At 38.5% G+C, this 26,028-nt stretch overlaps 1 long non-coding RNA gene across 4 annotated transcripts; it reads right to left on the bottom strand.

The window, feature by feature from the left end:
* Nucleotides 1-19,706: 19,706 nt before the first annotated feature.
* On the bottom strand, nt 19,707-23,516 carry LOC141280721 (uncharacterized). Of its 4 annotated transcripts, XR_012335028.1 has the most exons (3): nt 23,117-23,480; nt 20,609-22,914; nt 19,707-19,962 (listed from the first exon to the last, which is right to left on the bottom strand). It is a non-coding gene; the product is annotated as an uncharacterized lncRNA (long non-coding RNA). The 4 variants fall into 4 exon arrangements; XR_012335027.1 differs by lacking the exon at nt 23,117-23,480 and adding an exon at nt 23,487-23,516 and having other exon boundaries at nt 19,707-22,914; XR_012335025.1 differs by having other exon boundaries at nt 19,707-22,914.
* Nucleotides 23,517-26,028: the final 2,512 nt, after the last annotated feature.

Genomic DNA, 26,028 nt, shown 5'->3' with positions numbered 1-26,028 from the left:
AGAAAGTTTCAGAAACTCACATTTACATGGAATTATGATACATTTTACTTTTAATGATCTCCAGGAGTGAGTGCTGGTTTAACAGGGGTAAACTGTTATCATGCCACACCATCCTGAAGGTTTATAAGCCAAACAAGAGTCCTTCAACACCTCACACATCATATTGATTTCGTTTAACTGAAAAACTGTAAAATTATGTACAGACCAGTTCAAATTGTAAAAACAGTTGTAAGAAAACGAATAATGTTTAACTAGTACAATCGTCACTTAAAGTTTTGTCATATGATAATGATATGATGTTTTATCTTTCAGGTGGTTGTTGAAGTATTTTGGCACAACTGTTTATTCCAATCTTTAATCAGCCATACATGACAAGAGTTTTTGTTTTTGTCTGAAGCGACATTAAGCATCTAATCTACAACATCGCACTGTAAATGTATAAAAAATTATACAAACCATCCTTAACACAATATACTGAAGATGCTGTAAAGTGTTTAATCACATGGTACTGATATCACATGATACATTTTCAAACAAATCCAAAGTTACATTTCACTATGTTCGCATCACAATTTACAAGCACTTAACAAACACTGTCTGGTTCAGTCTTATTTTTAAGCGCATTGATACCGTTACACTTGGCATGCACTGCACTTAATGTTGAAAGATTACTCAGTACACGTTGTAATGTTTTAATCACTTGGTACTGATTTTACACGTTTTACATTTTCATAACAATTTATACTCTACTTTTCACCGTCTCCACTGTTTCACAATAACAGATTTAGTAAGTATATACTTCACTATGTTCTGGAGTTGTTTTAGTGCCATTTTTAGAGGTAAGCTGCACATTAACTTGAGTACTGTACTTACTGTGAGTACCGTGTTTTTTGGTATCTGTACTTTACTTTATTATTTTCTAGAGAAAAAAAATCCTTTAACAACGGTGTTGTTTAATTGTTGTAGCATTTTTGTACATAGTTCTCTCAATACATTATGCCTCTGAAGCAACCTACTGAATACACTGACTAGTTTGTAGTCAGTGATCTTTGGAATAACGAGCTTGATGAACGATACACACCCTATAGAAATTAAACAAAAACAAGGTCATTAATAAAGGCATCTCCACTTTTTATTTAAAACTATAAAAGTTACACGATAGAAAAAGTCTTACACTCATTTACATTTGAATGAAAAATATCTTACTTTTCACGTCAATATAATTTAAACAGGTACTTGGGTGTCAAAAGTTGTTACTCTGTTTGAGGTTTGAAAGTCAGCGGATGATTTTCGAACACTAATCGGTGATGTCAAAATAGGCAAAGGTGATTATTTGACACAGTGCCTACCAGTGGTCATACTTAATAAAGTCTACTGCAGTTTTCTGAAAAGATTAAACATTTGTTTCATTCTAAATGTTTGTTTGTTTATATCACAGCCTTCAAAACCTAGCCTTTACCCTGTGTAAAGTATGTAAAGTTTTAATTTATGCTAAAATCTTAAATTGGATATTGTTGGTCTTTCATAGCTACAGATTCTATTATGTTAAGTGTAACGATTTAATTATTTTACCTGCCAAGTGACTTATGTCAGGTTCAACAATCACAATAGTTACATTTGGCTTCGCAAAAGAATGCGCGCTGTGACATAACGACCCAAAGAGAGCATGTTGCACCTCTCCTTATCAGTTTACACTGGCCTGGTATAGATGCCGGCATTAAATTAAAAACTCTGCTGTTAGCCTAAGACAACCGCACCCAATACCTACACTCACTATTCATACATACTCGAGTTGCTTGCCGGCTTCAAAACCCGACTAAAGACACATCTCTCAACTATACCCAGACCCTGGAATACTAAGCACTTATTTCTATTTCACCTCTTCTTTCCTCACATATTCTTTCTTATCAATAAATAAAAATTGTTTACAATATGTTAAGTTAACTGAGAGTATAGTTTTTAGAACACTTTTGGCTCTTTTGTTGTTTTCATTGCTACTGCTGCCCCTGCTAAATAATGAAATGTTATGTGGTCTAACATGCAAGTATAGATGGTTTCAGCAGTAACAACATAAACAAGTGGCTTCGTGGTCTTCACATAACTTCCGGTAAACTCTGCGAAGAATAAATAACAACAAAGTCCTTTTAAAGTGGTTTATATATATATAACAAGCAAATAAACAACACATAGATTACAAGGTATTTCTTTAATGGTTCAGTATCTGCAACTAGTCAAAACAATAAATAAACAGAAAACTGCAGTAGACTTTGTTAAGTATGACCACTGGTAGGCACTGTGTCAAATAATCACCTTTGCCTATTTTGACATCACCGATTAGTGTTCGAAAATCATCCGCTGACTTTCAAACCTCAAACAGAGTAACAACTTTTGACACCCAAGTACCTGTTTAAATTATATTAACGTGAAAAGTAAGATATTTTTCATTCAAATGTAAATGAGTGTAAGACTTTTTCTATCGTGTAACTTTTATAGTTTTAAATAAAAAGTGGAGATGCCTTTATTAATGACCTTGTTTTTGTTTAATTTCTATAGGGTGTGTATCGTTCATCAAGCTCGTTATTCCAAAGATCACTGACTACAAACTAGTCAGTGTATTCAGTAGGTTGCTTCAGAGGCATAATGTATTGAGAGAACTATGTACAAAAATGCTACAACAATTAAACAACACCGTTGTTAAAGGATTTTTTTCTCTAGAAAATAATAAAGTAAAGTACAGATACCAAAAAACACGGTACTCACAGTAAGTACAGTACTCAAGTTAATGTGCAGCTTACCTCTAAAAATGGCACTAAAACAACTCCAGAACATAGTGAAGTATATACTTACTAAATCTGTTATTGTGAAACAGTGGAAGCGGTGAAAAGTAGAGTATAAATTGTTATGAAAATGTAAAACGTGTAAAATCAGTACCAAGTGATTAAAACATTACAACGTGTACTGAGTAATCTTTCAACATTAAGTGCAGTGCATGCCAAGTGTAACGGTATCAATGCGCTTAAAAATAAGACTGAACCAGACAGTGTTTGTTAAGTGCTTGTAAATTGTGATGCGAACATAGTGAAATGTAACTTTGGATTTGTTTGAAAATGTATCATGTGATATCAGTACCATGTGATTAAACACTTTACAGCATCTTCAGTATATTGTGTTAAGGATGGTTTGTATAATTTTTTATACATTTACAGTGCGATGTTGTAGATTAGATGCTTAATGTCGCTTCAGACAAAAACAAAAACTCTTGTCATGTATGGCTGATTAAAGATTGGAATAAACAGTTGTGCCAAAATACTTCAACAACCACCTGAAAGATAAAACATCATATCATTATCATATGACAAAACTTTAAGTGACGATTGTACTAGTTAAACATTATTCGTTTTCTTACAACTGTTTTTACAATTTGAACTGGTCTGTACATAATTTTACAGTTTTTCAGTTAAACGAAATCAATATGATGTGTGAGGTGTTGAAGGACTCTTGTTTGGCTTATAAACCTTCAGGATGGTGTGGCATGATAACAGTTTACCCCTGTTAAACCAGCACTCACTCCTGGAGATCATTAAAAGTAAAATGTATCATAATTCCATGTAAATGTGAGTTTCTGAAACTTTCTGTAAAAATGAATGGTGTAAACTCAAAAATATGACATACAGTATAGCAAATAACGGATAAGTAATAAATACATTGATGGCATTAAGACAAAGAAGGTTTCAAAGGTTTATGAAATCTGAGAAAACCCAAGGACAATGACCATATTTATCTTTAGAAGATATACAGAAGAAATTTAACATGAACAGATCAAAACTATGAAAACAAAAGATTGTCTAAATAAATACAGCAAAGACATAGGTTTGGTGAAAGTGTTCAGATGAATAATGTTCCTGGTTTGTTTGCAAGTAAAAATGTAAACTTTCGGAAGCTAAAAAACTAGCAACGTTTTGATGATTCACTGTTGCTTTCTGTGAATCATGTCAAAAATCAAAGTGCTTAACTACACTTGTTTGCAAACGTTGGTATTCCTGTTTGCCATTGTTAAGATACACTTAGGTGTAGTGTGTTGTCTGTAAATATAAGCAACCTTTGAGAAAAAACATAGTCTAGAAATGTAAAGTCTAACTGAATGGTAGTGTTGCAACTACGCATGTTTTACGAATGGTAAATAAATTATGGTATATTGTAATGTGCTTAAAATGGTCCTGATAAGTTAAAATTCTTGAGTAAAAATGCTGGCATGATTCAGTTATTGAAGCACAGGATTCAGAGTTATATAGGTTATGCAAAGTAACTGGTGTGTCTATGTAAAAATCACCAAGTAACAAAATCACCAAATTTGTATCAGGTCATGCATGTGAATTTAGCTTTTCATACTGATGCAAGTCACTTTTATTTTAACATAACAAGTGTCGCACTTTGTATGAACAAGATGTCTAAATGTCCAAATTCACACAGACATTTATCAGAAACTTTCTAAGAGCTAAAACCAGAACTTATCAAATAAACAGCCTATAGGTGGAAAGAATGTGAAGAAAAATTAAAAGACCATGTTCAAATGTTTAAAGGTAGGTCGTGAAAAAGTGAATGTGTTTTCAGGTGTACGATGTGTCCCAGGAACTCGCATTGTTTTCAATCATCACCAAAGGTTATGATGTTGTCTAGATACAATAGAAAGTCTGTGCATGCGCCAAGACCTTTGTCGATTATAAAGTCAACAGCAATTTCAACAATTTCACGCACATTGATTTGGTCTTTCTTTGTCGCTACGGCAACACATACATCTATTACATATGCAGACATGAGGAGGATGTCAGCAATGCCAAACTCCTCATCATTACATTCATACATAGCATTCAGGGCTTTTTTGATGAACACGTTGATCGGTTCATCGGCGTTAACAGACACTTGAACCATCTTATCAAAAGACTTTTACGACATCTCTTTTTTTCTTGAGGTTGGTTACACGCTCGGCATCAGTTTTGCAGTAATTTTGCGGCAAGCACACATCAGCATTTGCAGATATTACAGCATAAAAAAGATTAACAAGCTCACTCCTGCAGTGTTCTGAAAGCATTTCTTTAAAAACCGGAGGACCGCACACGTGCGCCGTCTTGCGTTTGTGATCACGCTCAAGTGACATTTGTGCTCTCTTTTCAAGAATCCAGCGTCCTAGACAACTTTACACAATGTTCATCCACAAGTCTCTCCCTGATTTTGTTAAGCTTCCGGTCGTGCTTGCACCGTCCTCAAAAATTGCGTCTGCAACTCCTTGAATCCTGCACAGTTGAGTTATGCCGTGTTAAAAACTTTGCTTTAAACAATTTACTAGAGAATTCCTGAAAGTAGCCTTCAAATAAGCTGCTATACGAACATGCAAGAGCGTCGTATCTGAGGTGTGAGAGCTCTAAGTTTCAGGCTCTGATTTGTAACCTAAAAATCCTGACCCGTCCCTTCTAAACACAGCAATTCACACGCCCCTCATCACATAGTCATCGGTGTGAGTCATGAAGCTATAGAATATTAAAGTGTCAGTAAGAAAGGTCTTTCCCGGTATTTTCTATATCATCCCCTCCGCTCTATGCACCCGTAGGAAAAGGAATTCTTGCTTCTTATGTGGAACGCTTAAATTTTTCTTAACTTGTAAAAGAGGTGAAATAAAATCAGTTTCATAATGTACACAGCTAATATGAGGGTTTTTAGTTTCAGCCCTAATAGTTATCTTTAAGCTGTTATTTTTTATAAATTAATAAAATCTTCCACTTTACATTAAATTGTGTCAACAACAACAAATAAAATGGTAAATAATATGTCTCATGATGTACTCTCTCTCCCAGTGCGATGGCTTAGATCGTAATGCATCTTGGAAACGTGGTGGTGTGTGTAGAATTTAGCGGTATCTAGTGGTGAGATTGTGAATTGCCACAGACAACTCACTCTTCAATTTTAAAACCCATATGGTAGCTGTCGCACGACAAACATGTCATCGTCTGAAACAACGTAGGGAAGAAACGTGCTCTTTAGAGCAGTTTGTACGTTTAGGGCTACTGTAGAGATATGACGGTGACTTCCGTATAAGGGGACCCGCGGTGTATGGAGATAAAAATGGCTCGTTCTTAGGTAATAGAAACAATTCAGTTCATTATGTAAGGTCCTTATACACCACTGATAATATAGTTATGTATATTATTTAGCATTTTTGTCTTTTTAAAAGTAACACAATGCACCTTTAACATATACACCGTTCGATTCGCCTTGTGAAAATGACTACATTTCCCATACTGCCCCTAGTGCACTAAAGGACACGGTGGTCACAATAATCAAACTGCCGGTGTAACATGATGGACTACGTGAGATCTTTGTTTTGCCTTGTGGAGCTGTTTATAATAAAGCGAGGTATTTTTAATCTGAACTAACACATAGATTTCACTTGTTGTTTTACAACACTCGATTTACCAGATGGTTTGTTACTGTTTTCTGTGATGACATTTTTTGTTTTTATGGGGTAAGTGCTATTATATTCTCTGTCATTTAAAGGTAAACATAACGGTTAGCATGCCGGGTTTACAGTGAGCATAGCAACATGTATAGGTAAGGCTTAAAAATCAACTAGATGTTGGAATCTTTAAAAAGTAAATTAATGCTCAGCCCCCCAAAAAGCTGACTGAAGTTCAGATGTTTCGAGTACAACACAATAAATCAACATTAGTTGGAAATGATAGCAAAGTGAATCTTTATAGTATATACTGATTTATTATTCTTATATTAAGGTGTAATAAAACCAACGTCGCTTTAAGAATATACCTAGATGATTTTGTGCGGGTATTTCATATGTAAGGATCATCAGTTAGCCTATGTCTTTAGACTTACTATTTTATTTGACTATTTTACAATAAAAAGTTTACTTTATAAATTGAAGAAATCATGTACCTCGCTTTGTCACCACGAAAGAAGTACATGTTATTCTGGGTAAAGAGTAGTGTGAGTTTAATAGACTTTAAATTTAAATGTGTAAGTAGTTTGATTTTTAACTTCTGTCTTATAGACATTACTAACTGAGAACAGCAGAGACAGAGGCATGAGGGGATCAAAGCACATAATGAAGTAAGATTGTGTATGTTGTGTTCAATGAATGCATCTAATTTGTTTGTCTTGTATGGGGTAATTTGTCAAATATTATATTAAATACAAAAGCACTAAAAGTTTTAGTGTTTTGGCTAAGGAGTGTGAGCATGTCTCAGGTACTTGTATTTCAGGTGCAATAATAAATACTAGACGTAAACTTGAGTTTTTGAGATTAAAATAAATGTAATTGACAAGTGCTTTATTCTTTAAGTTGATGAGTTCTTTCTGAAAGTCTGAAAACTATACTAAACCTAATATACTAATAACCTAAAGTTAAAAGTCTCAGTTTTTAGACTAGTAATGTTTTGTAATATGTGTCTTTTTGTCTTTACTTATGCTGTACTTATTAATATGATGAAAGCAAAGCAAGCTGCATTAATGCAGGCCCCTTGTATAAACACTGTCCTGCTATCGCAGGAGGACTGGACTGGACATGCTTTACTAGTTAAAAAACAAAATATCTCGGCCCTCACACTGGCACTGCCAAAACGATTTACGATTCGGAGTGGAAGCATCTCTCAGGAATGCAACTTTAAGGACTACGATCTGTGTAAGTGGCAGAAGACCATATCTTTGTATTGAACAGTTTATTTGAAAAAAAACATAACTTCTGTTTTGAAAATCAGGTCATCTATACAAAATGCAGAATAGGACATTTAAAAATTACACATCAATTTTTACTCTCTAGAGAAAATCCACCAAAATCATCATCTTGACAGAATTCATTGTTCATTATTCTTTTAGATTGTATTTCATCTGCTGCTGTGAGAAACCTTTTTTATTCTGTTGGTACTATTGAAATGGTTTTTTTAATCAGTCGAATCCGTGCTTAGTGCTAAGATTTTTAGAGGAAGTTAAATTTAAACATTTTCTAGTCTTAATTTATTTAATTACAGTTTATTTTCACCATAAATATAACCTTAGAAGCCAGGATGACGTTAAAAAGAAAAGAAAGAACACTTAATTTATTTGATCATTTCACATAAAAATTTGTGTTTAATGAAACTAATCAATGAGAGGATTTCACAATATTTCAGTGCCAGCATGACAGATTATAACGATGTCACGCATTCCAAAATGGTGCATGTTAAAAGTTCAATTTTTTCGTCGCCATAGCGAGATGCTCCATGCTATTTCACCATTCACTCACCGGAGTACCGTGCGAGCTGCATGGCCTATCCATGTTTGTGATTTTCGTAACTGTGATTTTCCTGGCTTTTATTATACATATTGGGCCCCACCTTAGTAGTTGTAGTGGACCACCTCTCGTCAAACTTTTATGACCCCCTCCCCCACCCGCTGACAGGTCGTGTTTTATGACCCCCTTGACAGATGGCGTTTTATGACCCCCTTGACAGATGGTGTTTTATGACCCCTTGACAGATGGTGTTTTATGACTCCCTTTGACAGTTTGTGTTTTATGACTTCTTTGACAGCTCGTGTTTGACAGGGGGCGGGACCATCAATCAAAATCTGTACAAGCTGTCAACTTTAGACAGCGAGTGTTTAATGGTTTTATGACCGGCCATTTAGTGGTTTGTTTATTCCTGTGTGTGTGTGTTTTATGTCAAGCCTATGTTGTTATGTTTAATGACGGCTCGTGTGTGACAGCTCGTGTTTCGACATTTGATGTCAGCTCTCACCCTTCCTCCCTCCTTTCTCACAAGACCTGCATTCTTTCACAGGGGTGCGTGTTGTAAAGCGAGTAAAGATTTCTAAAACTCAATGTTGGTAAAACAATTCCCCATTACGGTGTCAAAAAAGTAAATGTTTATTTTAGATTTAGACAAATCATGAACAATGCTATGATTAAAACAGTTGTTTGTAACATCACAAGTTATTTAATGAAATATTCCGTATACATGTATAGTTTAAGCAATGATCTGAGCCATAACCTTCGGAGCCGGCAATACTATAATCTTTAGACGAAAGTCTAAACTAAATAAAATGTTAAACGATTCATGAGTTCCGTGAATCTTTTCATGACCTGCTCTATAGATTCACACGTATTAAAGATCCGATGGTGCCTGAGAAAGCGCCGGGTGAGTGTTCATATATGCCGTTTTAAAATAACCTTAATAAATGTAATTCTGTCCACTATGGCAAAATAGGGTTTATTTTAGATTTAGAGGATTCTTTAATCATGTCTATGATTAAGACATGTGTTTACGTGCACCGATGGTGACAGAGACCTTATATCTGCCGTTAAGAAACTTTTAAAAGATTAAAGACGTGTTCATCCATCTTAGGATGTTTTTATTTTTAATTAAATGATTCTTAAAACAATGTGTGAAAATGTGTATATTATACAAAGAGTCTTACATTGTCTGCTCTGACAAAAATAAAATATTATTTTAGATTTTATGTGAATTGACTGCGTGTATGACAAATATAGTTTGATATATACGGTTGTTTTGTCATGAGATTTCTTTAAAGTCACGCAAGAATAAAATATTTTAGTTGTAACTGGTTAACCTTAAATGTACTATTATCTATTTAACTATAAGCTATATTTTTCTGAACAGCCTCAAAGTTTCTGATGCTGAACTTATGACCGTGTGTGATAGATATTTCACAGCAGGGTCGGTTTGTAATCTAGGTAGAGTCTTTTAAAACTGTAGTGGTAAAATGTAATATGGCCAAAAATAAAGCATTTGGTTGTAACAAATTATTTAATGAAATATTCAGCACGGGTATAGCGATGAAATATGCCAAAATCACCGGGGTCCCATCAATACTATATTCTTTAGACTAAAGGGTATTTATTTTAATCTAAATAAAATCTTAATCTTTTCATGCACAATATTCTGTTCACGCCATTAGATTGTGTTCCAGTGTTTACAATAGAGAACATAAGTGGATGTGTGTTCATATCCAGCGTTAAGAAACTTTTTAAACGATTAAAGACATTTTCAATTCATCTTCTGGGGTTTGTTTTAAAATAATAACACCTTAAAATCAACTGTTAATATGTGGTTATTACACAATAACATGTAATTCTGTCCGCTCCGGTATAATAAGGGTTTATTTTAGATTTGGGACTTTCTTTAACCAAGTCTCTGATTAAAACATGTGAATGAGTGTACCAACGGTGACAGAAAACGTACGCTGATGCGCTCATATATCTGGCGTTAAGAGCCTTTTAAACGTTTTAAGACATTTCACACCCTCTTCTGAGTTGAATTCATTAATGTCATCTAATATCCACGTGTGTACATGTGTATTTACGATAAATGTAACATGGTACGCATTGTAAAAATAAAAGGTTTCTTGAACATGTTATTCCAGTGTGTGTTTCTTGTCTTGCGAGTGTTCGACATATTTTTTGATGTGGAAAAAAGTTTGTTGCTTGGACGATCAGTTTCAGTCTCTCTCTCTCTATCACCATTTGCTAACACCCAGCGGCCCTAGTGTGGCTGAACAGCGGACCGTACTGTTTCTAACTCTGTGTTGGTAAAATAAAGGGGTAATACAGCCACCATTGACAATAACTAAAAGGTTTATTTTAGATTTTAGGTGAGCACCAGAGCCTAATTTAGGGGAGACACTGCAGGATCTAAAAGTATGTAACATTACAAAATTATTTAATGAAATATTCAGTACGTTTATATTTAAGCAATAAATTGTACCAAAACCTCCATAGGTCTACTATTCTTTAAACTAAAGCCTATTATTTTAAACTAAATAAAAGCTGATTCGCTTCAGGAGATCTGTGAAGCTTTTCAAACAGAGGGTTCTGTTCAAGCCATTAAAGATCGGGGCTCCGGCGTTCACAATAGAACATACGCGGATGCGAGCACATATAGGCCATTAAGAAACTTTTTAAACGATTAAAGACATATTCATATCATCTTCTGGGTTTTGTTTTAAATTAATGACATCTTAAAACCAACTGGGAATATGTGTTTATTACACAATAAAATGTAATTCTGTCCGCTCTGACAAAATAAGGGTTAATTCTTTAATCAAGTCTCTGATTAAAACACATGAATGCTCGAACCGCCGTTGCCAGAGAACGTACGCTGATGCGCTCTTATGGGTTTAAGAACCTTAATGTTTAAGACATTTTGACCCCATTTCCTGGTTTTGTGTCCGATGCGGACCCCAAACTCTATGTGTTTATTATACAACAAATGCAATTCTGTCAACATTTCTAGTTTTAGAACGCCTCTGATTTAAACATGTGGGTTTTAAAATGAAACGGCGATGTGACTTTTATGACAAAAGCAATTTGATCTTAATTTTTTGTTTTAACATCCAAACGTTTTTATACACAAGCCATAATTAAACATCTAGGTGTGTATGAGTAAGTTTATATCTAATGTCACATGATCAGCACCAAGTAGCGCTTGTGTGTGTGTGTGTGTGTGTGTGTGTGTGTGTGTGTGTGTGTGTGTGTGTGTGTGTGTGTGTGTGTGTGTGTGCTTGCTTGCATGGGGGTCTATGATGTCTCTGTTTGTTACTAAAGTTTTGATATTAAGTCTGTGTCCTCATTGACAAGAAGTAAAGGGGTTTTTAGATTTAGTCTTCATTACACAGATACTGTTTAAATCATGTTATCCATTATTTGCAATTTAAAGAAACTTAAAAGGTTTAAGACATTTTATATCACATTTTGGTGTTTATTTTTAATAATGTAGCCTTAAATCCAGCTGTTATCCATTTGGGGAATAATAAAATGTATGCATATATTATTTATCAAAGTTGACGATGTTATAAGCCAGGTTGTCACTAACGTGACAACAAACATTTCTTTAAAGACAAAACATTTAACAAAATTGCCATGGCTTACAGAGACACACTAGACTTTTTTTTGTGTGTGTGTGTGTGTGTGTGTGTGTGTGGGTGGGTTTGTTAAACATGATTGTGTGCTACCATTAAACTATCTATATCAACAACACCAGATAGGATGTACCTCTACATAACAGTAAAATCATGTACATATATTAATTAGGTAAACCTTAACACTTATTTAAAAATAAAAATATACTATTCGAACATCCTAACCTGATATTAGGTTAGATTAGGTTTTAAGGTCAATCAGCGTCTTTAGCTTTACGACTTACAGCACAAAACCCCCCAATGACAGGAGCAATGACAGGATTTTTATGAAGTGGAGCAGACCCTTGGTTTGCCTGAGGGGTTAGGTTCAACTTAGGTTAACATCTATCAGTGCATAATAAGCAAACATGAAATTATATTTTACCTATGGTTTGTTACTGATGTTCATAGTTTCGCGTATTTTTCTGAAACAAACTTTTCTTTTTCAAACTTAGGCAGTATTCATACATTAGTCTTTTTCATACAATGTAAATAGATTTCTGCACTAGTGTCAACTTATGTCTGAGCTTTTTGTAAACTCATCAGACGTTCTTAGGTGTCTTTTATTTGTTAGTTTTCTTCGCTAGTATCAACTTATGCCTGAGATTTTTGTAAATTCACTAGATTGTTCTTGGGTGTATTTTTTCTTAGGCAGACGTTTTCTTTTCAAACTTAGGCATTCATCATACTTTTGTCTCTACATACATTTGTTCAAAGTTTCTCGTAGCTAGTGTCAACTCATGTCTGAGATTTTGTCAGGAACCACAAAAGTCAGGAATCCCAATGCAGAGGATTTTAATGAGAAAACTCAATGTCAGGTATGTATAGGAGATAACACTCTATGTCTTCATGAAAATGTAAATGTGAAAGGCAAAACACTCTGTGACGTCAGGAACAGGCAGGCACTCGCGGTGGGAAACCCAGCAGGGCTGTAGGACATCCACCCTCCGTTCACACTCGTAACCACCCGTCACAGGGCAGAGAGAGTTCCAGGCGGGGCACAGCAGGAGAGAGAGAGAGAGGCGGACTGAGTCTTCAGCAGAGAGAAGTGCTGGACAGCGCACAACTGGCGTCCGAGTCTTTAGCAGGATTATGCGCAGAGCGCACTGCAGCTGGACAGCGCTAGATGTAGTCGGCGCTCAGAGAATCCGCAGACAGAGTGTAAGTGGAGGCTAGGCGGGGACCACACCACTCGGGAGAGACTGACAGTGGGGCGAGGAATCTGAAGGGATAAGGCAGCAGAGAGCACGGTAAATAATCCAAACAAAACTACACACAGTTACTCGACACGACAGGACTAGAACTAGCCAGGCTAGCGGGCACGAACATACAAAGACGAACTTGCAAGGAACAGAGGAAATGAGGGGAATTTAAATCAAACCGGATGGGCAATAAATATGGATCAGGTGTGGGACGCCGGTGAGAAGAGTCAGAGATAATGAGGTCACCAGGTGGAAGGCGCGCACGTGTGGAGCTGTCAAAACATAAACACAACACAACACATGGTGAAACAAAGACAAAGCGGCCAATGAGACCGAATTCATGACAGGACTCCCCCCCCACGACCGCCACTGGGCGGTCCATGAGGAGGCTCACCCCGTCGCCGGCGGAGATCCTCTATCAGCCCAGGGTCCAGGATGTCCCGGGCCGGTACCCAACACCTCTCCTCCGGACCATATCCTTCCCAGTCAACGAGATATTGAAATCCCCTACCCCGGCGACGCATATCCAGTAACGACTTAACCGAATACACAGGGGCACCATCTATAAGCTGAGGGGTGGGAGGGGTGGGGGCAGAGGGAACAGGGTTAATGTGGGAAAAATACACAGGCTTCAGTTTAGACACATGAAAAACTGGATGAACCCGACCGAGAGCTGGGGGCAATCTGAGCCTGACCGTCACGGGATTAATGACCTTAACAATGCTGTATGGCCCAAGGAATCGTGGAGCCAACTTGCGAGAAGGCTCACGGAGAGGTAAATCCTTGGACGAAAGCCATACCTTCTGCCCACAGATAAAACGGGGCGCAGTTCTGCGGTGACGGTCGGCCGCGGCTTTGGTTCGTCTGGAAATCTGACGTAATGTAAATCTAGCTTTCCTCCAGGTGCGTTTGCAACGACGGACAAAAGCCAGCGCAGACAGAACCACCGCATTGGGTTCCTGTGATGGGAATAAAGGGGGCTGAAACCCCATGGACGCCTCAAAAGGGGACATGTTAAGGGAAGAAACAGGGAGAGAATTATGGGCGTATTCAACCCAGGGTAACTGTTGGCACCAGGAGCTCGGATATTGTGATGTCAGACAGCGGAGAGCTCTACCTAAATCTTGGTTAGCCCGTTCACATTGCCCGTTGGTCTGAGGATGATACCCTGAAGACAAGCTAGCCGTGGAGCCTATTTGTCTACAAAATTCTTGCCAGAAACGAGAAATAAACTGAGGACCCCTATCTGAAACAACGTCTGTGGGCAGACCATGTAAGCGAAAGACGTGTTCGATCATAACCTGGGCGGTTTCCTTGGCAGTGGGCAATTTGGGCAAAGGGACAAAGTGAGCCGCCTTGGAGAAGCGGTCGACAATGGTCAACACTACAGTGTTTCCCCTAGAACTAGGCAAATTGGTTACAAAATCGATGGCGATATGTGACCAAGGACGAGAGGGAATGGGTAATGGTTTAAGCAGACCAATAGGGGCTTGATGAGAGGCCTTATTACGGGCACAAACCTGACAGGCTAACACAAACTGTCTGACATCGGAACCCATAGAGGGCCACCAAAAACGCTGACGAACGGTCGCCAACGTTCTCCGAACTCCCGGATGGCAAACAAACTTGGACTCGTGACCCCACCGGATGACCTCGGAGCGAAGCGCATTCGGAACCCACAATCGACCCGCTGGACACCCTTCTGGCACTTCCCCCTCCCGGCCGGCCCGTCTCACTCGCTGTTCTATTCCCCAGCGTAAGGCACCCACCACCCGCCCCTCCGGGAGGATGGTTTCGTCCCCAGCGGAACCGGGGCTTTCGAACAAACGAGAGAGAGCATCGGGCTTAGTATTCTTGGAGCCGGGCCGGTACGAGAGGGTGAAGTTAAATCTGTCAAAGAAGAGCGCCCAACGAGCCTGCCGAGAAGATAACCTCCTGGCTGAACGGATGTATTCGAGGTTCTTATGATCCGTCCAGACCAGGAAGGGCTCCGAGGTCCCCTCTAACCAGTGACGCCACTCACCCAAAGCCAGTTTGACCGCCAGCAGCTCCCGATTGCCTATGTCATAATTTCGCTCTGCTGGGTTTAACCGATGGGAGAAAAAGGCACAGGGATGCACCTTGCCATCCTTAGCAGACCGCTGAGACAAAACGGCGCCTACCCCGACATCCGAAGCATCCACCTCCACAATAAATTGAGCAGCCGGATCTGGAATAGAGAGAACAGGAGCAGAGATAAACCGGGACTTTAAAATATCAAAGGCCTCCTGAGCACTGGAATTCCAGACAAACCTCTCCTTAGTGGAAGTGAGAGCAGTAAGAGGTTGAGCAATCTGACCATAATTTCTGATAAATCGCCGGTAAAAATTGGCGAAACCCAGAAATCTTAATAAATCCTTACGGGAGTCGGGGACTGGCCATTCGGCCACCGCTTTGATCTTGGCAGGGTCGGGACGGATCTCACCGGGGGCAACAACAAAACCCAGGAACGAAACTGACTTACGATGGAATTCGCACTTCTCCGCTTTGACATACAACTTATTTTCTAACAGCCGGCGTAAGACTCGGCGAACATGCTGAGTGTGTTCCTGCATAGAGGGAGAAAAGATGAGAATATCATCTATATACACAAAGACAAACTTGTTAACCATGTCTCTCAGCACATCATTGACCAGAGTCTGGAAGACAGAGGGGGCGTTACAAAGGCCGAACGGCAGAACGCAGTACTCAAAGTGTCCGGTAGGGGTGTTAAAGGCTGTCTTCCATTCATCTCCCTCTCTTATTCGCACCAGATGATAGGCGTTGCGTAAATCTAGCTTAGTAAAGAAACGCGCCCCCTGCAGGAGCTCAAACGCAGTAGACATTAAGGGAAGGGGGTACCTATTCTTAACCGTAATGTCATTTAAGCCCCTATAATCAATACAAGGGCGCAGGGAGCCGTCCTTCTTGCCAACAAAGAAAAACCCCGCCCCTGCGGGCGAGGTGGAGGGACGAATGAGACCGGCACGCAGGGCATCATTAATATACTGGTCCATAGCCTCTCTCTCAGGACCCGATAACGAATAAAGTCTACCCTTAGGCGGAGAAGTGCCGGGGAGGAGATCAATAGCGCAATCATATGGCCGGTGAGGAGGCAGGGAGGTGGCCCGGGCTTTACTAAACACCTGAGCGATATCCGCATACTCCGCCGGGACTCCGGTCAAATCGACCGCCGGAACCTGAGGAAGAGAAAGAACAGAACCAGAAACAGCAGAACCAAGACATGACACATGACAAGACTGGGACCAAGACAAGATAATACTATGCTGCCAATCAACGTGAGGATTGTGTTGCGCTAACCATCCATGCCCTAAAATAATAGGGGATAGAGACGCATGAAGGACGTGCAACACAATCTCCTCACGATGATTACCAGACACAGAGAGACTCACAGGAGAAGTGCAATGTGTAATCCGCGCCATCTGCTGCCCCTTGAGGGACCAGACATCCAAGGGGGACTGGAGAGGAACAACCGGAACACCCCAAGCGCGCGCCAGCGCTTCATCAATGAAGTTGCCCTCCGCACCAGAATCGAGAAGGGCAGTGGACGGATGATCACGTCCAGCGAAGGACAAAATGACGGGGAGTTGGGTACTGGAAACAGGGGAGAGTTTTGAAGAAGTGCCCACCAGGACTCCCGTACTCACTGATGGGCAGCGGCTTTTAACGGGCAGACCCTTGCAAAATGCCCGGGCTTCCCGCAATACAAACACAGGGCCTTCTGTATGCGCCTCTCTCTCTCTCTCTGTGACAGGCGCAAACGACCCAGCTGCATGGGTTCAGGCTCGGCTGATGGTAAAGGTGAAGAAGGGGAAGTGGTGGTCTCCTCAGAAAACACTCGCTGACGGATGGAGCGTCGCTGATTACGAAGCAGTCTCCGAGCCTCGATCCGGAGAGCGAGATCAATAATGGCATCAAGTGACGGAGGAAGGTCATGAAGAGCGATCTCGTCCTGCAGATCGTCGGACAACCCCTCTACAAACTGGGCTCGGAGAGCCGCTTCATTCCAGTGGCAGGCAGCCGCTAAAGTCTTAAACTCAATAGCATAATCAGTAACTGTGAGTCTGCCCTGAACAAGATGAGCCAAGCGAGCTGCAGCGGCGTCCCCGCGCACCGATCGGTCGAAGAGTTTCTCCATCTCTTCCCTAAACTCATCAAAAGACCGACAGCAAGGGTCGCTGGCATCCCACACGGCCGTAGCCCACTCGCGCGCCTTGCCAACCAGAAGGGTGATTACATACGCAACCCGGGTGCGTTCAGAGGCATAGCGGCGGGGCTGGAGGGCAAAAACCAGAGAGCATTGTGAGAGGAAAGCCCGGCAGGAGGCGGGATCGCCGTTATATGGAGGTGGAGCTGTGACGTGAGGTTCCGTCTGCAACGACTGACTGGGCTGGGTGGCATCATGACTGACCTGGTCAAGCCGAGAGGAAAGGTCATTCAGACGGGTTGATAAACCCTCAACCTCTTGAGAAGTGGTGGTGAGGCGAGCCGAGTGTTGTCCTAACCATGAACCCTGCTGGGCGAGTGCTGACCGGAGAGCATCAACCTCCGCGGGATCCATCTTGGCAAGTTCGTCCTGTCAGGAACCACAAAAGTCAGGAATCCCAATGCAGAGGATTTTAATGAGAAAACTCAATGTCAGGTATGTATAGGAGATAACACTCTATGTCTTCATGAAAATGTAAATGTGAAAGGCAAAACACTCTGTGACGTCAGGAACAGGCAGGCACTCGCGGTGGGAAACCCAGCAGGGCTGTAGGACATCCACCCTCCGTTCACACTCGTAACCACCCGTCACAGGGCAGAGAGAGTTCCAGGCGGGGCACAGCAGGAGAGAGAGAGAGAGGCGGACTGAGTCTTCAGCAGAGAGAAGTGCTGGACAGCGCACAACTGGCGTCCGAGTCTTTAGCAGGATTATGCGCAGAGCGCACTGCAGCTGGACAGCGCTAGATGTAGTCGGCGCTCAGAGAATCCGCAGACAGAGTGTAAGTGGAGGCTAGGCGGGGACCACACCACTCGGGAGAGACTGACAGTGGGGCGAGGAATCTGAAGGGATAAGGCAGCAGAGAGCACGGTAAATAATCCAAACAAAACTACACACAGTTACTCGACACGACAGGACTAGAACTAGCCAGGCTAGCGGGCACGAACATACAAAGACGAACTTGCAAGGAACAGAGGAAACGAGGGGAATTTAAATCAAACCGGATGGGCAATAAATATGGATCAGGTGTGGGACGCCGGTGAGAAGAGTCAGAGATAATGAGGTCACCAGGTGGAAGGCGCGCACGTGTGGAGCTGTCAAAACATAAACACAACACAACACATGGTGAAACAAAGACAAAGCGGCCAATGAGACCGAATTCATGACAGATTTGTAAATTCATCAGATGTTCTTACATGTGTATTTTCTGAAACAAATTTATGCTTTTCAAACTTAGGTAGTCAGCATACTTTTGTCTCTACATACATTTGTTCAAAGTTTCTCGTAGCTAGTGTCAACTCATGTCTGAGATTTGTAAAATCATCAGATGTTCTTACATGTGTATTTTCTGAAACAAATTTATGCTTTTCAAACTTAGGTAGTCATCATACTTTTGTCTCTACATACATTTGTTCAAAGTTTCTCGTAGCTAGTGTCAACTCATGTCTGAGATTTGTAAATTCATCAGATGTTCTTACATGTGTATTTTCTGAAACAAATTTATGCTTTTCAAACTTAGGTAGTCAGCATACTTTTGTCTCTACATACATTTGTTCAAAGTTTCTCGTAGCTAGTGTCAACTCATGTCTGAGATTTGTAAATTCATCAGATGTTCCCAGGTGAAAAAAAATTCTATTAAAAATATACTTTAAAAAAGTGTACTAAGTATATTTTCTAGATTTTGTACTATTTTCGTCAAATCCAAGTATAGTTAAGTGTACTCAATTATGTATTAACTTCAACTTAACACCTATTTGATTACACTTCAAGTGTAAATAGTATGCTAAAATGGAACAACTTTTTTTAAACTTCAAGTGCACTAAAATACACTCCTGAAAATCAAGATTTATGAGTAATTAAGCACACTTACAGTACAATTGCATTGTATTGCAATTTTAATGGAAATACACTTAAAAAGCCATTGCAGCACAAATTATAGTTGTGTTTAAGTACATTTTGTGCATACTGCTATCATACTTATAATTAGTATAAACTATGTTAATTTAGTATGCCTCTGTAATATTTCAAGTGCTCTACAAATGCACTTCCTAACTATTTTTAGTGCTTTTAAAGTGTCCCACTATGACAATAATAATGTTTTTAAAGTGAATTTCAATTATAACCTAAACATCATAGACACGTACTTTCAGTGCAATATTATTATAGTGTATTTTTTATATTTTAAGTATATTTAATTTGTACTTTTATCCCCATTTTGTTATACTTAAGCATGAATATTGCTGTTACACTACAAGTGTATAATATAACAATTCAGTTCAAATGCACACAAACAGATTACAAACTGCATTTCAAAAAAGGATCTTTATTAATGACACAAAAGTAACACACAAAACAGATATTGGCAAAATGGGGAACCTTAAACAGTCGACTTTCTTTGAAATGCCGGGAAGAGAACAATTGCGAACAACTTGTACTATATGGACATCTAGCTCTGATTTGAACTACTGGAGGCCTTGTAACTGGCATTGTTGCACTTCCTCCGTAGAAGGTCCCGGATCTCTGCCACCTCGATGTTGGGGAATCACTCCCTCACTGCATCTGTAAAACAGGAAAGAGACATTTCAATTTCAATTTTATTTATATAGCGCTTTTCACAATTTGTAATTGTTTCAAAGCAGCTTTACATTAAAAGAAGCAGGGGAAACAGAAAAATCGACAGACAATATAAGTAGCAAAATACAGCGGCTATGAATAAACTTTACAAGTGAGCAAATTAATAATGTCTCGTATACAAGAGGGTGCTAAGTTAAGCCAATGTTGCTTGACTCCCCGGGGTTAAAAAAACCCTAGGAGAAAAACCTCAGGGAGGAACAAAAAGTCCTAGGAGGAAAAGATATACACATATATATATATGGGATGTAAACGGATAAGGAGATTTAACGGGTTCCGTCTAGGGCTGCACGATAAATCGCATGTGTTTGTCAGGCGCATCTCCTCAGTAATGCCGGTTCCTTGATTAGTATTAAATCGCCATCAGCTGTTTTCAGATGGAGCAGCTTTAACTACAGAGCCGTAGTTCCCTGACAAGCTGGGCCATATCGCATACATATCGCAGCCGATACGTCCGCGATAATTAATGCGAAATTGCCCCGATTGTCAGTGAACTACGGCTCTGTGTAGTTAAAGCTGCTACATCTGAAAACAGCTGATGGCGATTTAATACTAATCAAGGAACCGGCATTACTGAGGAGATGCGCCTGACAAACACATGCGACTTATCGTGCAGCCCTAGTTCCGTCGGTGGTCAGGCATCGGCTGGGCATCACGTTGAAGGGCAGCCAGTAGATCAGTGGTGTGTTGACCTCCACGGCAGCCAGAACTGGTCTGTTTGTCTCAATGTCCTCGGGTTTGAGGACGAGACAGGGAGAGAGAAACAAAATCCTATTAGCGTAGGGGCCATTCACATGTAATGCAGTGTCACACAGTGTTGTGTTTTAATATCTGCTCGGTTCCAGACAGGCTAGCTATTGCGGCATTAGTAAATTACCCAGACGAGTTATGTGAATGCTTTGTTCCGTACAAGCTAACTTTTGCGAGATAAGTATAATTTACTAGACAAATTATGTGAATGCTTTGTTAAAGAAAAAAAGTCTTAAAGAATAATTCCGGTATTAAACACTTTGAGTCTCATTTCTGGTTTGTTTTGGATGAACTACAGTGATGGTCACTGAAATTTTGACAATGGGTCGTGTCTTGACTTTTTAACTTGTTTAGAAGCGTCTCTTGACTGCTTCAGAATGGAAGTCAAGGGCCATGCACAAACATGTCATTAAAACAACACTTAACGTTCATTTTCAAAACTGTGCTACTCACAGAGTGGTTTTTGGTGTTCGTTGATGATTAAAAACAAATATATCAGAGCAATGTATGATTTCAATCCGTGTTATTTGCTATAGTGGATCTATTTTTTCAGACACCTCACAACCACGTATATACTTCCGCTCTATATTTGAGTCTGAAGCGTTAGCACACTCTTGACCACTTGATGGCGACAACCACTTTGCCTAACAAGGATGCTGAACGGAACTTGGTGTCTAGCGTATAGTCAGTCACAATCGAGCTCAAATTCAAACCTAAGGCTGGTCACTGAGCCATCAAATATGGGAAAAATTTGTGCCCTACTCCGAGGGCACAGTTGCTCTGCTCATGCTAGCCTTTTGAGAGAAACCGAGCGAAAAAACTACAACCAGATGTAAACAGACCCTTTCCATTTCCGGCGGCAGAGTGATATATCAGCGAGCAATGAGTCTTCCAAGAGAAGTCAATGGAATTTTACAAAATGCCAAATAAAACACCACAGAAACTGTATTTCGCTACACTACTTGTTTTTAATCATCAACGAACACCAAGAACCACTCGGTGAGTAGCACCCCTTACGAAAATTAACCATGGTTTTACTACAGTTAAGACCAAAAAAACCATGGTTACTGTAGTAAAACCATAGCTACCACAAAATAACAATGGTTTTGACAACCATGGTTTTCAAAAACCATAGTTAAACCATGGTTAGTGTAGTAAAACCATGGTTTTGCTCATAGTAATCAATTGACCAAAAAAAACATGGTTACTACACTTTTACCACAATAAAACCATGGTTAATATTCGTAAGGGACAGTTTTGAAAATGAAGGTTAAGTGTTGTTTTAATGACATGTTTGTGCATGACCCTTGACTTCCACTCTGAAGCAGTGAAGAGACGCTTCTAAACGAGTCAAAAAAAGACACGACCCATTGTCAAAATTACAGTGTCCATCACTGTAATTCATCCAAAACAAACCAGAAATAAGACTCAAAGTGTTAAATACCAGAATTATCCTTTAATGGAGCATTTCACCTGTAGAAACATTAATCTTTATTGAAAGTGTCTCATATTTGTAGTGGAAATGTAACATACATTTCGAATTTGGTGCCTATTTGACTAAAAAAGGGGTGTTTGTAGTCTCACCACCTCAACAAAGATATTGGACTTCCTTCTTTCAATGATGCAAAATTATAATTTTTTACATCATTGAAAGAAGGAAGTGCAACACTGAAATCTGTATTTCTCCTGTCTCAGGAAATGATGCATGACCATTCAAAAACATGACTGGGGTTCTAAAGATACAAAGCTTAATACAAATGGGTGAAGTGTCCCTTTAGATTTAAAGTGATTGACTGTGTCTGATTCACAGATACCAGTTGGCAAATCATTTCAGAGCTTAGACACTTTTGATATTCTAGGGAAAATTAAGAGACCAGAATTTTGCGACCGCAGTGTACGTGTTGGATTGTATTCTGATATTAATTCTCTAAGATACGAAGGTGCTGGGCCTTTTAAGGTTTTATTGGTGATTAATAGTATTTTTAATTGTATGCGATATTTGACTGGTAGCCAGCATGACATGGGCATGAATTAAAACAATATTAAATTAAAAGATTAAACTTAACTTACATCATTTTTACACAGAAACCTCTTCAGCGTCAGCAAGGTCGACCACATGGTACATGACCTCTGTAAACACAAACATGGATAGACATCATATTAAAAAAGAAGACAATCATACAACTTTAAAATATATTTTGACTCCAAGCTTCATTACAACAACATCTAACGTTAGTTTATCTTAAACTTAAAGTGAAGCTGGCTTGGTTACTAAACAGAATAAAGCTATTAAAACAGGCTTGCAAAATAAGCAGCATCTATCAGAACTTACCTACAGCAATGAGCTTTTAAACAACAGAAATCGTCTAAGGTTATCGTTTAAAATAGCAGAAAGAGCCATTTGCTACAGTTAGCTGAACATCTCCAACACAAGTAATCTTGCCGTTTTATTTTTAAAGTTTTAAACATCGAATTGATTCGTTTATCAGGCATTTTGCATGTTACTTTGCTCACTGAAAAACCGCATGTTCAAGTTCCTAACGTTACTGTGTACAGTGTATAACTTACTCTTAATGTTTCCTGTGTGTGCTTTAAATTAAAACACTTCTCGCATAAAGACAAAAATAATCACAGTGAAGAACAAAATAGGAACAAATATGGAACAGATCTGCGCGATGTAAAGGAATGAAAGTCAAACTTACCTCAGCCGTACTGTTTAGCATGAAAACAAGTCAGTAGCGGTTTGAAAAATGCCGTTGATCCTGATTGGTGGGAATGAATGGGTGGGTGCAGGTGCATTCTGGGAATTTGAGTCTTTTGCCCTGGCGTTGGTACTGCTTTAGCATGCTGCTGTAGATGTATTTTGACTACAATTTCCAAGTTGCATTGGATGTTTTTTTTTTTTTCATTATTTTGGATCCTCTGCTGGCACTTTATGTACTTTTTATAATCTGCGTTTTCACACTGATTTGTTCTTTATACTTTATCAATAATAAAAATATTAAATATTTTTATAAAATGTATAACGTTTACAAAACATGTTTAGTTGACAAACATGTTGACAGTTATTTTGAGTGATGCTCAGATTTTCTTAAATAAAAAAAACCTTTATCAATTAAATTACATTAGCATAATAATACATGTATTTAGTAAACACACTTGTAGATATATAATGTTTTTATGTTATGTGCTGCCTTGAACCCCCCACCCAGCTTTGAAAACAGAGACAGCAACTCTGTCATTAACCCTTCACACCTCACAACCAGCACTCCTTACAACCAGCTGTGAGGATTCCTAGAAACTTCCACCAGTATACATCCATATACACAAGGTTTCTGGATGTTTCACGAGTTTACTTCTGAGTATTACGTTTCCAAGCACTCTGCCTCATTTATCTGGCAAACCTAAAGTTTAGCAGGGATTTCCCATCCGTATTTGTCTGGATACAGCTCTTTTCATGCAGTGTATAGCCTACATTTTATTATTCTAACGTATTTTATGAAAGTACTCTGATATGCAACTAAAAATACACTTATTTTATAGTGTACTGTATAAAGTGTACAGAAGTCACACTTCTAATGAAGTGAGATCCTAGTATGCTAAAAAAGTAAATTAACAATTAATTTCCAAAAAATATACTTCCCATAAGTATATTGAATTGTCACTCTAAGTATGTCAAATTTAATACACTTAAAAAAATAAACTTCTATACAATTTAAAATACATTGACAACAAAGTACACTTTCAAAAAGTACATTTAAAAAATATTTTAATTACTGGTAAATTAGTATACTTATTTTTTGGACTCTTAAGTTGAACTTAATTACATCTTTTTTTAAGTATACTTTCAAAAAGTACATTTAAAAGATAATTGAATTACTGGTAAATTCATTATACTTATTTTTTGGACTCTTAAGTTGAACTTAATTACATATTTTTTGAAGTATACTTTCAAAAAGTACATTTAAAAGATAATTGAATTACTGGTAAATTAGTATACTTATTTTTTGGACTCTTAAGTTGAACTTAATTACATATTTTTTGAAGTATACTTTCAAAAAGTACATTTAAAAGATAATTGAATTACTGGTAAATTAGTATACTTATTTTTTGGACTGTTAAGTTGAACTTAATTATATCTTTTTGGAAGTATACTTTTAAAAAGTACATATTAAATACTCTTTAAATTAAGTACAACAAGTAGAAGCATACTTGTTTTATACTTCATGTACTTCAATCATATTTCTAATACACTAAAGTATACTACTTTTTTACCTGGGTTCTTACATGTGTATTTTCTGAAACAAATTTATGCTTTTCAAACTTAGGTAGTCAGCATACTTTTGTCTCTACATACATTTGTTCAAAGTTTCTCGTAGCTAGTGTCAACTCATGTCTGAGATTTGTAAATTCATCAGATGTTCTTACATGTGTATTTTCTGAAACAAATTTATGCTTTTCAAACTTAGGTAGTCAGCATACTTTTGTCTCTACATACATTTGTTCAAAGTTTATCGTAGCTAGTGTCAACTCATGTCTGAGATTTGTAAAATCATCAGATGTTCTTACATGTGTATTTTCTGAAACAAATTTATGCTTTTCAAACTTAGGTAGTCATCATACTTTTGTCTCTACATACATTTGTTCAAAGTTTCTCGTAGCTAGTGTCAACTCATGTCTGAGATTTGTAAATTCATCAGATGTTCTTACATGTGTATTTTCTGAAACAAATTTATGCTTTTCAAACTTAGGTAGTCAGCATACTTTTGTCTGTACATACATTTGTTCAAAGTTTCTCGTAGCTAGTGTCAACTCATGTCTGAGATTTGTAAATTCATCAGATGTTCTTACATGTGTATTTTCTGAAACAAATTTATGCTTTTCAAACTTAGGTAGTCAGCATACTTTTGTCTCTACATACATTTGTTCAAAGTTTCTCGTAGCTAGTGTCAACTCATGTCTGAGATTTGTAAATTCATCAGATGTTCTTACATGTGTATTTTCTGAAACAAATTTATGCTTTTCAAACTTAGGTAGTCAGCATACTTTTGTCTCTACATACATTTGTTCAAAGTTTCTCGTAGCTAGTGTCAACTCATGTCTGAGATTTGTAAATTCATCAGATGTTCTTACATGTGTATTTTCTGAAACAAATTTATGCTTTTCAAACTTAGGTAGTCATCATACTTTTGTCTCTACATACATTTGTTCAAAGTTTCTCGTAGCTAGTGTCAACTCATGTCT

This window comes from Paramisgurnus dabryanus, chromosome 14 (assembly GCF_030506205.2).
Source record: "Paramisgurnus dabryanus chromosome 14, PD_genome_1.1, whole genome shotgun sequence".
Classification (NCBI taxonomy): domain Eukaryota; kingdom Metazoa; phylum Chordata; class Actinopteri; order Cypriniformes; family Cobitidae; genus Paramisgurnus; species Paramisgurnus dabryanus.
This window is presented reverse-complemented; position numbering and strand designations above follow the sequence as displayed.